This window comes from Pinus tabuliformis, chromosome 4_2 (genome assembly GCF_031772625.1).
Source record: "Pinus tabuliformis cultivar Carrire ecotype Pingquan chromosome 4_2, CPIR1, whole genome shotgun sequence".
NCBI lineage: Eukaryota > Viridiplantae > Streptophyta > Pinopsida > Pinales > Pinaceae > Pinus > Pinus tabuliformis.
Window position 1 is genome coordinate 568,522,693 of NC_142304.1, and position 17,592 is coordinate 568,540,284.

General features: G+C 40.0%; 1 pseudogene across 1 annotated transcript; it reads right to left on the minus strand.

The window, feature by feature from the left end:
- Positions 1-5,910: 5,910 nt before the first annotated feature.
- On the minus strand, positions 5,911-14,289 carry LOC149170567 (putative acyl-activating enzyme 5, peroxisomal; annotated as a pseudogene). The gene is made up of 3 exons (XR_016258997.1): positions 14,083-14,289; positions 13,538-13,962; positions 5,911-7,172 (listed from the first exon to the last, which is right to left on the minus strand). The product of XR_016258997.1 is annotated as a putative acyl-activating enzyme 5, peroxisomal (transcript).
- Positions 14,290-17,592: the final 3,303 nt, after the last annotated feature.

Sequence of the window (17,592 nt, forward strand, 5' to 3'; positions counted from 1 at the left end):
CCAGGTAGGAAAATTGCCACACATCATAGAGATGAGAATGCACAGAAAGACATAGCAATGGGAACTCAGACCCCTATAGAATCTTATATTCTGTGGCAATATGATAAATAGGTAGCCAATAAGGAACAAGGGGGGTGAGCACCTTCCCGCACCCCACATACCCAATGATGAAAGTCTTGTCTTGGAATAGTAGGGGTCTAGGGCACTCGTCCAAGGTAGCAGCCCTAAGAGATCTTATTCACTGTGAGAAACTTGGAATTTTTCTGTTACAAGAAACAAAGCAAGGTCAACAGGAAATGTGTGGAATTATTGAACAACAGAGGTAGTACAAAGGCAACATCAGGGATTCAAGAGGAGCCTCAGGAGGAATAGCAACAATCTAGAACCAAAGCATATGGAGCTACAAATCTGAAACTGTCAATCAACATTGGATCAAAACGGTTTTGGAAAATAAAGAAGATAAGCAAATTATAGTCATCTACAACATATATGTTCCTAACCATTTCAGAGACAAGGAGTGTTTTTTGCATGATCTTAAAGCCAACATAGATGCAGAAGAAAACTCTAACATCATTCTGGGAGGAGACTTCAATCTTATTCTTCATGCTAATGAGAAAAGAGGAGGTAGTTTCACCCCTGATCCTTATAGAACTCATTTAGAAAATATCATGCAAGATCATGACCTTATGGATATTGCTCCAAAAAATCGAAGGTATACTTGGAGCAATCGTAGATTGGGCATTGGTAACATTATGGAAAGGCTCAATAGAATTTTAATTAATGTCTCGCTTCTAGCTTCCTTTTCTGTTGGGTATGCCAACATTCTGCCATGTTCAGCCTCTGATCATTACCCTATAACACTCACGTTGGAAACTCATAGCTCTCTTAGACCCATTCCTTTTAAGTATAGTTCCCTCTGGAACTGCATTCCAGTAGTCACAAAGATTGTTCACAATTCTTGGAACCAGCACGTTGAAGGGTCTCCTGGTTTCATTTGGGAAACCAAATTAAAAAAAAACAAAACAAGCTATAAAAGAATGGGCCAAAACCAGTTACAAAGAACCTTAGAAAGCGAAAAAGGAGATTAAGAATAATCTTGTTTGTATCCAAAGAGCAATAGAGGAGCATGGCCTCTCTCAGGAGAATAAAAAACAGGGAAGCGACCTCTATTTACAGCTATGTCGGGAAAACAGAGAAGAGGAATTAAAATGGAGGTTAAAGTCGAGGCAACTTTGGTTGCAAGGGGGAGACAAGAACTCAGCTTTTTTTCACAAACAAACCACAGCTCGAAAAATAAGGAATAATGTCAGCTCCATCCTAGATGCTGAGGGCAATCGACAAAATACACAGGATGGTATTCGAAAGGCCACCACAGAACATTATAAAGATCTTCTAACTGAAACAAAAGAAGAAGAGGATTACACAGAGCTACTACAACATCTTCCCATTGGGATAAGCAAGGAAATGAATAACAATTTAAATAAGGAGATTGATGAGGAGGAAATCGGAAGTTCGATCTGGACACTCCAACCTGATAAAGCCCTAGGTCCATATGGCTTCCCCATCTATTTCTATCGAGCATTCTGGGGAATTATTAAAAAAGATTTGACAAAAATACTCAAATGTATCCAAAGAAAGGTTAAACTAGGGGGATACACCAATGCTACCCTTCTAACTCTAATCCCCAAAGAAAATTGCCCTTCTTCCTTTGCTCGATTCTGGCCCATCTCTCTCTGTAACTCTTCCTACAAAATCCTGACCAAAATCATTGCTTCTCGCCTTAAACCCTTTCTTCCTTCTCTCATCTCTGAAAATCAAGGGGGATTCTTGGCCAATAGAAAAATAACTGACTCTATTCTCCTTGTACAAGAAGCCATACACTCGAGTCAATCCAGAAATGAGAAAGGGTTTATCCTTAAACTTGACTTTACCAATGCATTTGACAGAGTAAGACACTCCTTCCTGCTGGCTATTTTGAAGAAGATGGGATTTGATGCAATCTTCCTAAACCTTATCAAAGCTTGCATATCCGAGCCTTGGATCTCCCCTCTTATTAATGGCAGACTGGGATAAGCTTTCCAATCCTCCCTGGTCTAAGACAAGGTTGCCCTCTTTCACCTTACTCTTTATTTTGATGGCTGAATCCTTTAGCAAAGTGCTGGACTTCAATTGGAGGGTTGGCCTAATCACAGGCATAAAATTTGGGAATGGAGTTAAGAATATAAATCACTCACAATTTGCTGATGACACTTTATTAATTGGAGGAGCATCCATCACAATAGCCAGGCGCTTCAAGTCTCTCCTTGATAAATACATGAGGTACTCTGGTGGTTTGGTTAATCAGCTGAAAAGCTGCATTTATGGTTGGAACACAGTAGCACATGTCCTACATAATATTGCCAACACCTTTGGAGTCTCATGCAATTATCACTGGACTCATTTCTCTTATTTAGGCATGCCTGTAAGCGCAGGTCCTTTAAAGGCAGAAGTCTGGAACACCGTAATAGATAAAATGAAAAGAAAAGTGCAACAGTGGGGCTCCATGTGGCTCAACCCAGCTAGTCGCCTCATTCTTCTTAAGTCAAGTATTTCTTCTCTGCCTCTATATCAATTCTCTCTTCATCAAGCTCCAGCCTCCTTTCACTACAAAATGGAAGTCATCCTCTGCCAATTCCTCTGGCAAGGAGGGAAAAATGAAAAAAAGAAATTCAATTTGGTTAATTGGAAGCAGGTAATCCAGTCCCAAGACCGATGGAAGGAATCAAGGGACAACACGTGGTGAAAGGACGTGTTTGTTTTTATGCGAGTCAACTGGTCTAATACCACAAGCGGCGTATCGGGCGGGGTCTGAATGGTTTTTGATTTTTCTATGTTTGGCTCTAATTCCACTCTTTGAGCGGCACATGGCGGAACGAGGAGAGAGAAAACCGCCCTCATTGGGCGGTTAACTCTCACGTTTCTCGTCCTTCCGATATCCACGACGACCGTTGGATCTTAATCAGTGGATCAACAGTGGTGATTGTTTGTGCGTTTTGGTCGGACCCGAAAAATGTTTAGAGTGTTATGCTTTAACTTCTGTCGGGTCCGTCTGTCCGTTTGTCAGTTTTCAATTTGACTTGTGGTGGGACCTCTTGTGGATCCATGGCGAGTTATGGACTTGCCCTCCAAGGTTTTCTTGGCTCCTTGTGCTTTGTTTGGCAGTTCTCCCCGGTTTTCCGGTTCAGGTTCTCTTAGTTTTGATTGATTGGTGGGTTTGGTCTGCCCGGCTGACTGTTGAACTCTCGCAGAACGGGTGTGGCTCCTTGTAAATTATGTACATTTGACTAAGTTTAATGGAAGGTCCTACTCTTGATCACAAAAGAAATGTTACACATATTTAAAATGACCAAGAGAATTAGATGTTCCACATATTTTATGTCGCCACATACAACTGAAACCAACCTAGATCCATCTAACTCCGGATCCATCATGCGCCGGGAGGGATCAGATGTCTCGAGGTGCAAATCTTTCCTCAAGTTTTGCACTAAAAAAATAAGGGGTTTGAACCTCAAGGTATTTGATCCATCTCGACGCATGATCGATCTGGAGTTAGATAAATCTATACTAATTATATTAAAAATTTTACCATTTAAATTTTAACTATAAATATTATGTGATTTTTTTTAAATATAAAATATTATAAAGAAAAGATGTGTAATATTAAGAGTTTTGTTTTTTTGGTTTTAGTAGTTTGTTTGTTAGAAAAATATGGTTGTAAATAAAAAATGTTAAGGTTTCTTCATCTTATTCGAAAATTCATATAATAATTTAATACTGTATTTATAAGTTTTATTAAATATTTTTTAAAAATATATTAATTAAATAGAGTTCAACTGTTTTCAAAATATATAAATTTGCATAAAAACTCTTTATCCCTAAATTTATAATATGTTATCACAAATACACAAGCTCAATAAAATTTCATTCTTTATTATTGATTCGTAAGAGGGGAACCGATATCAAAATGATGATCGTCATTCTAAAGGGATAATATTGGATACATTCTCGTGAGGGATATCTTCAAAATCACTTGAGAAGCTTCGATGAAAGCCATAGATGCTAGTGGCACAAATAATTGGAGGCACACGACCCCGAAAGGGTAGTTAAGCGATGTACGATTAATAAGTTCACATTCCACTTGTCCACCACGCAGCACAACGTCATCCCAAACTTTCCCCATCAATCTGCCTTCCCGTAACCTCTCTACCACTTGCCATTTACACAGGTTGAAATCCTCATCTTCTCTATACGAGCGAATATATATCCACAGCTGCTTCTCACCTTTACGCAACTCTTATCCAACGTTCATTTGACGAATCATATATATGTGTCGAAATGCATGTAGTTGTAAGCTACGTGCAGCACATTTTTCTCAACAATCAAACTGTCCCCAGAGTGAGCTTCAACATTCCAGGGTCTGGTATTCAGGTAAAAAAAGAGAACATGTTGTGTAAGAAACTGACCCAAAGAAATAGAGTTTGGGATATACATAAATCTCACCTGCCACCCGGCTTTGTGTGCAAACAAACAATAGATCATGAGGATGATTGTCACGTCTACATGTTTCGTCTTTTTTAGGGTGTTGTTCCTCCCCTCGCCTGTATTATTTCCGACCGGGTACTCTCTTTTCTGTAGAAAAACGCTCGAAAATTGGGAGATCCAAAGTGGCTTTTTGGTTGCATAGCGGTTGCGTCTTTTGGGCCTATTTCTTCATTCCTCTTCTTGTCGATAAAGGCTGTATTCCTCTCAAAGGTTTCACGGCGCCTGATCCCTGCTACCTCTTCATGAAAACCCCAGTGGAGGGATCGTTGAGAAAGACTCGGAGCAGTGACATCGATCCCAGGGATATACAGGGATTGCACTGTGTTGCCTTAGGTGTTGCGGGAGGGTGCCAACGCCGGTGCACAAGAGGCTGAAACAGAGAACCATAGCGTCCCTATTCAACTAGCTGATGCAAAAATTTTGCGCCCAATTTCTTCAATTTGAAATCCTAGGCGCTCTCCCTCCCTACTTCATTTCAACTTTTTAAATATCCCGCGCAACCAAGTTTGAAATATGTTCCACCAACCATCCTTTTGCATTAATTAAAACTGCATTAACTGCAGCCGGTGCGGTGTAGTCGCCGGAAAATCCCTATGCGTAGATGGTATGTATAACATGAGGTCAAGTATGGGTTGCTGACATACATAGATGCATAGATAGGCCAGCCTGCATAGGGGCATTTAATACCCAATGTATGAGCGGGTAGTTTCAATATGATATTTCGCTGAAAATGATTGATGGACATGACATCAACTACTTCATCTTTATTTGGTTGTACGTCGTGCTACTAGTATACATTTCCGTTCTACTTCATTTTTATCTGGTTGTACATCATGCTACTAGTATACATTTCCGAACGGAAAGCCCTATTTTCAATCCTATTGTATAGTAAATGCGGCTTAACATGGGCTAGTATAATATGGCGTTATTTTTTTCTCTTTTATCATTTTTTTTTCTCTCATCACTTTTTTTTCTCTCTCATCACTACGTGGTGTGTTATATCGGCCCATATCAAACCGCATTTACTATACAATAAGCTTGGAAATAGGGCTTTCCCTTCCGAACAACCTCTTTAAATTATTGAGGTAAAACTGAACCACCATTGGTTGTTAGATAAAAATCAATAAACGGACAAGATAAGGTCGGCAAAGAAACGAGATAAGCACTTATTTTGATCAGTATGTAAGCAAAGCCAGAGCTTTGATATTAAGAATTTGAGTGGAATACAATACCGTCTTTTAGGTGAATCTCTTTGGGAGGAACTCAGAATTTTCAGATAAAAAGTACTTTTTCTCATGATAAAGGACAATCCAATAGGCCAAAATTCAGTAATACAGAGCCGGATAATGCAATTATTACTGACTCACTGACCCAACTATTGGCTCCAATCTACAGTAAACAATTCAAATCTGTCTAAGAAACCTAACAATACAGTCCGGCCATTCTATGCCTGGTTTAAATCAACACAACTGAATAAAATATATGATTACTGGAAAGAAAGCCCATGTGAGAGATTTGTTCAGAGTCTGCTTAAGCTGCCCATTTTCTCAGATTGATAGTCCGTTCATGGTAACTTTTTTGCCATTTCCCTGAGAACGTACTTCTGAGTTTTACCCGTGGAAGTCTTCGGCAGCGACTCCATGAACACCACAGTTTTGGGAACCATGTAGTGAGGCAGCCGCTCTCTGCAGAATGAAATCATATCCGCCTCTGTTACCCTTACCCTCGAAACATTAGGATTGCTTGGCCCTCCTCTGGTACTCACAAATGCACATGGAGTCTCTCCCCAGAAAGGATCAGGCCTTGCCACAACAGTTGCCTCCACGGTCATAGGATGGGAATACAACACCGACTCCACCTCCACGTTGCTGATGTTCTCTCCCCCTGAGATTATAATGTCTTTGGAACGATCCTTTATTTCCAGGTAACCATCCGGGTGGATTACTCCCACGTCCCCTATGTGGAACCACCCACCTTCCATGGCTTTAGCAGTGCTCCTCTCGTCCTTGAGATATCCCTTCAAAACGCTCGGCCCTCTCATCATAACCTCGCCCATCTTCACTCCGTCTCTTGGCACTCTACCCATGGTATCTGGATCTTTTACGTCCAATTCCGCCAAGCCAAGCCCTCTAACGCCCTGTCTGGCTTTGAGTTTAGCCCTCTCCTCGGCCGGAAGCTTGTTCCACCCAGTTTTCCAAGCGCAGGTAACCACCAGTCCTCCCGTCTCTGTGAGCCCATAGCCATGAGTAACAGAGAACCCCAGCTCTTCAATTTTCAGCAGTACAGCAGCTGGTGGAGGAGACCCGGCGGTCAAGATTTCCACCCGACAGGGTAAAGGTTTTCTTTCGGATGGATCCGCGTTTGCGATCATGGAAAGCACCACAGGCGCCCCGCAAAGATGGGTAACCCGGTGGTCACTGAGAGCTTTGTAGACGATGTTAGCATCGAATTTCCTGAGGCAGATATTTGTGCCGCCGAGGGCAGCAATTCCCCAGGGAAAACTCCAGCCGTTGGCGTGAAACATGGGCAGAGTCCACAGATAAACCGGCTGTGACTTCTTACCCCATGTTAAAAGAGCATCCAAAGCCATTGTGTAGATGCTGTTGAAATCTAATTTCAACGCAGCTGCCAGAAACCGGTCAGCTAATCCGCCGGAAAGCTCTCAGGTTGATTTCAGGCAGAAGGAATAATCCGGCAAGGAGCTCCAAGAAAATATGGAGCTGACGCGTGGTTGACCCCTGACGTAACGCAACGTAAGAATCTCAGGGGTTAATGTTCAGCACTTGTTGGCCTTCCGATATCATTTTCGCCGTTCGATCTGCTCCACTCCCTTCAACCGTTGATTGCCCAAACCTGCATACGAACATACATTAATGTTTTGCGTGGAGTAAAAGGTTTATGGTTGACCGCCGTAGGTAAAAGAATTTAATGGTGGTACGAAGATTTTGGTGAGGCTCGTTTTAATATGGGTATGGGCGCATATGCTCTTTAGTTAAGTTTTTTAAATATGGGTATGGGCACAATTTACTATATGTTTTTTATATATATTTTTCATATACGGCATGTATTAAAGTTTAAAGTCGTATGTAATAAGTTTTATTTTATGAGTGTTGACTTTTATTAATGAATGTATATGGCACACGGGAGGAGAGATATATGTATATTCACAGCAGCGTAAAAGAATGATGGCGCGGTAAAAGGAAAAACACACAGCAGTGTGTAAAAAGACAAGAACCAGGTGATGTAATTTTTGGAGTAACGAAAAACCATGTGTGGTTTTTTGCACAGAAGTGCATAAAGAAAATGTTGCAGTGATTTTTGTAAACCTGTGTTATTTTTATTTACAGCAGTAAACTTATGTAAACTTTTATTACAGCAGTAAGTTGTTGTTTTTCACAGCAGTGAATATAAAAGGGATTTACAGCAGTTAACCCAGTAATTTCTCAGAAATCTTTTATGGTGTTGAAATACTCTGTCTCTCAGTGAATTTTTTTTAAGTCTTCTGTGCACAAAAGGATCCTGGAGAAAAGTAAAAACAGAGCATTGCCTCTGTGTGTTTGTTTATTTGGTTTTTGGTATTTTTCCCTTTAAAAAATACCCAACAGTGGTATCAGAGCAGACTTAGGCTCTTTAAGGAAGTTAAAGAAGCTGAAGGGAGAAGGTTGTTGCTGCAGCAAAACTTCTCAGGCAGACAGAAGACTCAGACAACAAAGGGTTCAGGTATTTCTCAAAGATTTTTCTTTGTGTTGCTGCTGAAAGAGACAGTCAGTTTTTTTTAAATACACAGTCAAGGAATGGCCAGCACAAGCACTGGTATGGGTATGTTTAATACCCAGCTCCCACAGTTTAATGGGAAGAATTATGACTACTGGTCTATAACTATGAGAGCCTTGTTTGCTTCTCAAGATTTATGGGAAATAGTTGAATCTGGGTTTGAAGATGTAGCAGATGAAAATGAGTTCAATGCACTAACTCAGGGAGAGAGAGATCTCCTGAAGAGCAATAGGAAGAAGGATGCAAAGGCCATTTTATTGTTGCATCTAGCAGTAGACCAGAGTATATTTCCAAGGATAGCAGCAGCTAAAACATCAAATGAAGCATGGAAAACCCTTAAGACAGCCTATCAAGGCATGGAGAGAGTGAAGACGGCAAAACTACAATTGCTGAGAAAGGATTTTGAGAATCTGAGCATGAAGGAGTCAGATAACATTGACTCATTCTTCACTCATGTGATTGGTGTAATCACACAAATGAGAACTCATGGAGAAACCATTGAAGACAGAAGAATTGTGGAGAAAATATTGAGGGTCTTACCCTCAAAGTTTGATGCCATAGTCACCACCATCGAAGAGACAAAGGATCTCTCAAGTTATTCAGTTGATGAGCTACATGCATCACTGATAACACATGAGCAGAGGTTGAGTAGGAATGAAAACTCATCTCTTGAGCAAGCCTTCAAGACCCAGATGTCCTTTGGAAGAGGAAGAGGTCAAGGCAGAGGAAACAAGAGAGGAAGAGGCAGAAGCCAGAACAGAGGTGGAAGGAACAGCCCAGCAAATGCACAAGGAAGAGGCAGCAATCCAAATCAGAACCAAGGTCAAGGCAGCAGCCAACAAAGAGATCAGTATCAGGCTCAAGGACAAAGGTATGATAAATCTAATGTTCAATGCTATTATTGCAAAAAGTATGGTCATTATGCTAGTGATTGTAGAAAGAAACAGCATGATATGAACAGCAGACAAAATGCAAATGTTACAAGAGAAAACAACAGTCAAGAAAATGTCCTGTTAGCTTGTAACATGGCTGAAACACATAGTGAAGACATATGGTTTTTAGACTCAGGTTGCAGCAACCATATGACAGGGAATATAGCCCTCTTTTCAACCTTAAATCAGAATTTGAAATCAGAGGTCACACTAGGAACTGATAGTAAAGTGTCTGTTATGGGAAAAGGGGAGGTAAAAATATTTACAAAACAAGGAGAAAGGAAAACCATAGCAGATGTCTACTATGTCCCCGGAATGAGATGTAACCTATTGAGTGTTGGACAGCTTATCCAAAAGGGTTACAATGTTTACTTTGTAAATGATGTGTGCACCATCATGGATATACCACCCAGCAAAAGATGCATTGCTGAAGTGAAGATGACAAGGAATAGGATGTTCCCTCTCAGGATCCGGGCAGACATGAAAAACAAAGGTGAAATTGCAGCAGTCACCCAAGAGGCCTTCCAAAGCGTGCCAAAGGATGAAAATTGGTTATGGCACTTGAGATTCGGGCATCTAAATTTTGGAGGTCTGAATTTGTTGAGCAGAAAAGGAATGGTAAAAGGATTACCATTGATAGAGAAACCGGACAGCCTATGTGAAGGCTGCATTTTGGGAAAACAACACAGAGAAAGTTTTCCATCAGGGAAGAGCATAAGGGCAAAGGCACCCTTAGAGATTATCCACTCAGATTTGTGTGGACCAATGCAAGCTCCATCATTAGCTGGCAGCCTATATTTCTTAACATTCATTGATGACTGTACAAGAAAGACTTGGATATATTTCCTTAAAAACAAAAGTGAAGTGTTTGAGAAATTCCAAAATTTCAAGGCATTTGTTGAAAACCAAAGCGGGCTGCACATAAAAGTATTGAGAAATGATAGAGGAGGTGAGTATATCTCAAATGAATTCCTAAAGTTTTGTAGAGAAAATGGAATACATAAACAGTTCACAACTCGGTACACCCCACAGCAAAATGGAGTTGCTGAAAGGAAGAACAGGACCATCATGGATATGGCAAGGAGCATGTTGAAGGCAAAGCATTTGCCAAATGAGTATTGGGCTGAAGCTGTACATTGTGCAGTTTATATATTGAACATGTGTCCTACAAAAGCAGTGATGAACAAGGTGCCAGAAGAGGCATGGAGTGGGAGAAAGCAAAGTGTCACCCACATGAGAGTTTTTGGGTGTGTGGCCTATGCACACATTCCGGATCAGCTAAGGAGGAAGTTGGACAGCAAAGGGGAGAAATGCATCTTCATTGGATACAGTGATGAATCCAAAGCCTACAGGCTATACATTCCATCTACCAAGAAGTTCTTTGTCAGCAGAGATGTTCAATTCATTGAAGAGGAAGCTTGGGATGGAAGCATAGAGAAAACAGTGAATGTCAAAAACTGTTTGTCTCACGATGAAGATGAAGAGGAAGTGGCTGAAATGAATCCCCAAACAGCAGCGCCAACAAAAGGACAGCAAGGGACACCATTGAGGATCAATGAGAATGTTTCTCCAAGCACACCTCAAGGAGGAAACTCAAGTGCATCTTCAAGCACTTGCACACCAAGTGAAAGAGGTAAGAAGTTTAGAAATCTAAGTGACATTTATGAAGAAGGAATGAATTCCTTATTTGCCTTGTATTGTCATGTTGATGATCCTATTCATTTTGAAGAAGCAATTAAAGATAGGAAATGGATAGAAGCTATGGATGAGGAAATGAATTCCATAGAGAGAAACAAAACATGGGATTTGGTTGAGTTACCAAAAGGCAAAGAAGTCATTGGTGTGAAATGGGTCTACAAGACCAAGAGCAATGCTCAAGGCAAGATTGAAAGACATAAAGCAAGGCTGGTTGTCAAAGGCTACAAGCAGCAGCATGGGAGAGATTATGAGGAGACTTTCGCCCCGGTTGCAAGAATGGAAACAGTGAGGGCAGTGCTGTCCATAGCAGCACAAAACAAATGGAAAGTCTACCAAATGGATGTGAAATCAGCATTCCTAAATGGAGTGTTAATGGAAGAGGTCTATGTGGAACAGCCTCTCGGATATGAGAAGAAAGGTGAAGAGCACAAAGTGTGCAAATTGAAGAAAGCTCTTTATGGGCTGAAGCAAGCGCCAAGAGCATGGTACAGCAGGATAGATTCATATCTATTGGATAATGAATTCGACAAATGTGAAGGAGAACCCACAGTCTACATCAAGGAAAATGATGGTAAGATTTTAGTTGTTGTCTTATATGTTGATGATGTGATTTTCACAGGTAATGATGATCAGCTCATTGAGAATTTTAAATCAGTCATGAAGGATGAATTTGAAATGACTGACATGGGTTTCTTGAGATACTTCTTAGGCATAGAAGTAGATCAAAATGAAAAAGGAATTTTTATATCTCAAGCAAGATATGTAAATCAAGTTTTGGGCAGATTTAACATGCAAGAGTGCAAGGCAGCCATCACTCCCACAGTAATGGGATTAAAGCTCAGCAGAGAGGACAACAGCAAGGATTTTGATCCTAGTTTGTATAAAAGTATTGTAGGCAGCCTTATGTATTTAACAGCAACTAGGCCTGATTTAATGTATGCTGTTAGTTTGATTTCCAGATTCATGGAGAGGCCAAAGGAGGCACATTGGCAGGCAGCAAAGAGAATTTTGAGGTATGTCAAAGGCACCAAAATGTTTGGAATTTTATATCATGCCTCAGAACATTCAGATTTGATTGGATACACTGACAGTGATTGGGCTGGAAGTGTAGATGATCGGAAGAGCACTTCCGGTTATGTTTTTAATATGGGTTCAGGAGCCATTTCATGGGCTTCTAAGAAGCAGTCCATTGTAGCATTGTCTACAGTAGAGGCTGAATATGTGGCAGCTACAGCAGCAGCATGTCAAGCAGTGTGGATGAGAAGAATGTTGAGAAGCTTAGGCCAAGAGCAGGCAAAAGCAACAGTGATTTTTTGTGACAATAGCTCAGCTATTGCATTGTCAAAGAATTCAGTGTTTCATAAGAGAACGAAACACATTGATACAAGGTTTCACTACATCAGAGAATTAGTGAACAATGGAGAAATTGTCCTAGAACATTGCAGGACTCAAGAACAGGTAGCAGACATCTTGACAAAGCCACTTGATCAGAAGAGCTTTGAATTTTTGAGAAAGTGTCTCGGTATGACCGAATGCCCAGCTGTTGAAATTAAAGGGGAGTGTTGAAATCTAATTTCAACGCAGCTGCCAGAAACCGGTCAGCTAATCCGCCGGAAAGCTCTCGGGTTGATTTCAGGCAGAAGGAATAATCCGGCAAGGAGCTCCGAGAAAATATGGAGCTGACGCGTGGTTGACCCCTGACGTAACGCAACGTAAGAATCTCGGGGGTTAATGTTCAGCACTTGTTGGCCTTCCGATATCATTTTCGCCGTTCGATCTGCTCCACTCCTTTCAACCGTTGATTGCCCAAACCTGCATACGAACATACATTAATGTTTTGCGTGGAGTAAAAGGTTTATGGTTGACCGCCGTAGGTAAAAGAATTTAATGGTGGTACGAAGATTTTGGTGAGGCTCGTTTTAATATGGGTATGGGCGCATATGCTCTTTAGTTAAGTTTTTTTTAAATATGGGTATGGGCACAATTTACTATATGTTTTTTATATATATTTTTCATATACGGCATGTATTAAAGTTTAAAGTCGTATGTAATAAGTTTTATTTTATGAGTGTTGACTTTTATTAATGAATGTATATGGCACACGAGAGATATATGTATATTCACAGCAGCGTAAAAGAATGATGGCGCGGTAAAAGGAAAAACACACAGCAGTGTGTAAAAAGACAAGAACCAGGTGATGTAATTTTTGGAGTAACGAAAAACCATGTGTGGTTTTTTGCACAGAAGTGCATAAAGAAAATGTTGCAGTGATTTTTGTAAACCTGTGTTATTTTTATTTACAGCAGTAAACTTATGTAAACTTTTATTACAGCAGTAAGTTGTTGTTTTTCACAGCAGTGAATATAAAAGGGATTTACAGCAGTTAACCCAGTAATTTCTCAGAAATCTTTTATGGTGTTGAAATACTCTGTCTCTCAGTGAATTTTTTTTAAGTCTTCTGTGCACAAAAGGATCCTGGAGAAAAGTAAAAACAGAGCATTGCCTCTGTGTGTTTGTTTATTTGGTTTTTGGTATTTTTCCCATTAAAAAATACCCAACAGCCTCTGTGGCTCTGAACTACTCCTTTAGGAGCAGAGGTTGTGCCCGATGTATAATTTACAACAATGGACTGCCATTCATCCTCTGGCCACCGTGTTTCGAACTCTGGATCTCCTTCTTGAAATAACCTTTCGTATGTTGTGGCTGTTGCTGTACTCTTGGGAACTATTTCTGTGCCATTGACGAGCTACGGTATGAGTACCAGGGTGGGTTTATGGTTGGTTCCGCCTAGAGCTTCCGTGACCACAGGCAGCAATTGGTAATCCACAAACACAATCTTGGGGTGATAGTGATTGAATTGAGCAGCCATAGTTCGGGCATCAAGTCGTATGTTGACGGTGTTGAGAACCGCCCCTGCCATTGGAACTGCGAAATGCATTTCATAAATTGCAGGAATGTTGGGAGCCACCACAGAGACCTGCATGCAACCACAACTAATAAAATCAAGATTCTATACTTTCTGTTCTGCTGGGATTCCTGAAAGATTAAGAAATTCCCATGAGAAATGATCATTTATATGAAAGTTTTCAATACTTACAACATCCCCTGGCGAGATATTGCGAGGAGAGAGTGCAGAGGCGAGCCTGCGACAGCGTTCATAGGTGTGAGACCATGTGAAATAAGTTGAATTATAGACGAGGGAGGTGGAGTCTCCATAGACAATAGCAGCTCTCTCAATGAAGCGAATTGGGGACAGAGGCGGGTAATTCGCAGCGCAGCGCTTCAAGTCCTCCATTATTCAGTCTCAAAATCTACAAATCCGAATGACTCATTCAAATTGCAAAGCTCCAAACTTATATCCAAATCTTGGCCGGTAAATACACTTGTCTACCCGGTAATGAGCCGTGTTGATCATGTCGATCCATGCCCAGGACATTTTGTGTTGTACAGTCTGTCGTGATAAGAGCGTTTGGAATGGCAAGCCATATTTCCCAGGCTATCGGGCCATAAATGAATGGCGGGTGTTTATGCCCACTTTTCGATTTCGGGCTTAGCAAAATCGAACGGTGGGCATATACACTCTCTGTTCATTTATGGCCCAATAGCATGGGATTTATTGATCCTCGTTTGGAATGTCTTTGTCATTAAATGGATAATGACAACAGGCGGTGCGTCACTTGCCTCGTCGGCTAGGCAACTCCTATTTCCACCACTATAGCATTATAAATGCACTCTTAAGAGACCTTAAGTACAGTGTTGGGAAACGGGTTCTGACATCGGCTTTGGCGGTCAGCCGTGTGCATCATTTCTCCGGCTAACGAATTCCGATTCTGCGTTCATCAACCATGGCTTATGTCGATGCCACATGATCCACCATACACATGATTATGTCGATACCACAGTATGCGTTGACAGTACGCCATGCGTTTGGAGGTTATGACATGGAGCATACATGAGGTTGTGCGCGGGCGAATAAAATTCAAATTTGAAATCGCATGCCATGCGTTTGGAGGTTATGGCATACATGAGGTTGTGCGCGGGCGAATAAAGCTCAAATTTGAAATCGCCAGAATTATGTGCGCCCAAAGGACAGGCCTCCACATCTTTCTTTTCTGGATCACATCAATATTTTCCTCTCACAACAATCCACCCACCCATCTCCTCCCCCTCTTCCTGCTGCAGAGATTACGGTCGGCCATTGATGATTCATGGTTTGTTCAGTTCAGAGACAACCAATTTCTTCATTGCAGAGACTGTTCTGATAATCAGATTCAATACAAAGTGCTTGATGTCACTCTGTTTTCCTGTAATAGGCAAGCTATTAGTAAGTAGTTAACATTTTTTGTTTTCTATACAATTACAAGATGAGACAATGGGCAATGCCATTGTTGAATGGCTGAAATTTCTTTATGTTCATAATTTGTTACAGGGTTTTGTGCGCTGGCCGAAGGGTCTATGTTCCTTTCTTCTATAAAACTCCACTAAAGTGGGATTTTAGATCGATTCTGGTTACTGCACCACCATGAATTTCCCAAAGAGTGGAACAGCTGATTTAAACAAGTATGCTCACAAATTCGCTCAAACTAAACAAAAATCCTCGGCATGGGATTGCGAAAGTAGCCTCTACGACTCATTCGAATTACAATCCTTTCTTTCTCTGCTCAACCAGGCGCTAGCGGAGGTCTCGAGTTCGACTCCTGACAGCTACCCACGACCTGGTGCTGGATGCTTTCGTAGTTTGTCCACTCCAGGGACAGACGCAACCCGATTTTTGACAGAGTCGATGCACTGTTATATTCACAATACCGATTAAAAAGCTGCGAGCTGCTCAGATTCGAACAAAAAAGGCAAGTTATCTTGGCATGTGAAGAAATTGTTGATGAGGGTTTTCCATAGGAAAACTTTTGAACATAGAGGTCAAGGGATCGAAACTGGCAAGCGCTGTAACTGTCATCAAGCCGAAGAACAGTCCAATTTCGTGCTTCGAAAATGTAGGTCCGAGCGAATGAGCTCTCAAGCGTTCGACGCACTTCGCAGGAAGAAGTGATTTGACAGGAAAAGAGAGATCTATGGCTGTGTGTAAAGACTGCAATGAATATATATACAGTGTGTATGTACAGTGTCTGCTTTCCTGTTATTTGTCAGAAGTATAGACGTCATAGCAAGGGATGACTGTAAATCCTTATATGAGTCTGCTAATTCTCGACTTTATTTAAATTTGTTTGGTAAATTAGACATAGACAAAAGCCATGCTTATGGGATTGCCAATGCTACCTGTGCTCTGAGAATTTTGCTTGATTATGGTGCTCTGGTAGATATTGTTGAGCCCTGGTTCCTTGTGTGGAGCCCAGCATATGCAGTGGACATGCATCTTTAATGAGGATGGTCCAGAGCATAGTAGGGAAACTGAAGTATATTGAGCTTCGCTGTGCATAAAGTTTGAAATATGGTGCATGCTCCGCAAAGGATGGATGTGCGTAATTAATGTTCTCTCTTACTAGGGTGAGCTGAAGTCGGGGTTCACTGGGCTGAGCTTGGTTAGGGGTTAGTTAGTTTATTGTAGGGAAAGGTACTAAAATGTAATATTGATTGGTTCACTGTAGCTTGGTTAGGGGTGGGTTAGTTTATTGTATGGAAAGGTACTAAAATGTAATATTGATGGTATTATATTCATTATTGTTTAAGCTTTTAATTCATGATTTAGAATTGATTTTATTGATATTTGTAAAAAAAATTATTGATATTTGTAAAAAAAAATTGTGTTTGAGTTTGGGGTTAGGTAGTTTATTGGAAGGTATTGTATTTTTATTAATATAGTTTAATATTTAATTCATGATTTAGAATTTATTTCACTTATATTTATAAAAAAATATGTTTTAGATATTTTACATTAATATATGATATGTTTTACATTTGAGATATATTTTAATTGTATTTATATGTAAAAAAATATGTTTTAGATATTTTACATTAATATATGATATGTTTTAAATTTGAGATATATTTTAATTGTATTTATATGTAAAATTGTGTTTTAGACATTTTATATTGATATATGATATGTTTTAAAATGAGATATATTTTAACTATATTTATATCTATGCCTTATTGATTTAAAGTAAGGTTACCATATATTATTATATTAAGATTTATATTTCAAAAATAAAATTTAGATCAATAAAGTGTCTGGTATGTAATGTTTTATAAATTATTTTCTTAACTATTGATTGAAGGAATGTGGATTATGATTGGTTGGGAGGGGCTTAGAAACATAATTTATGAAAGCACAACTAGAATAACTGTTGCATTGTAATGGTTGCATAAATTATGAAAGAACAGTTTCAATAATTGTTATGCTTTAATGGTTGCACAAGCTTATTTGTTTGATTAGTGTATAGACACAAGAAGTTATTATGATCTATTTTATTGTAATCTCCTTTTGAGAAGTATTTATTGTAGCTTAGCAACTTACTTTAGATATCATATCTTCCACACAATCTATTCCATGATCCTAATTTAATATCACTCCTAAACCTATGAGTTAGCATCCAAAACTAGGTTACAATAATGTTGTCCCCCCTTGTCAAGTTAATATATATGTTTATAA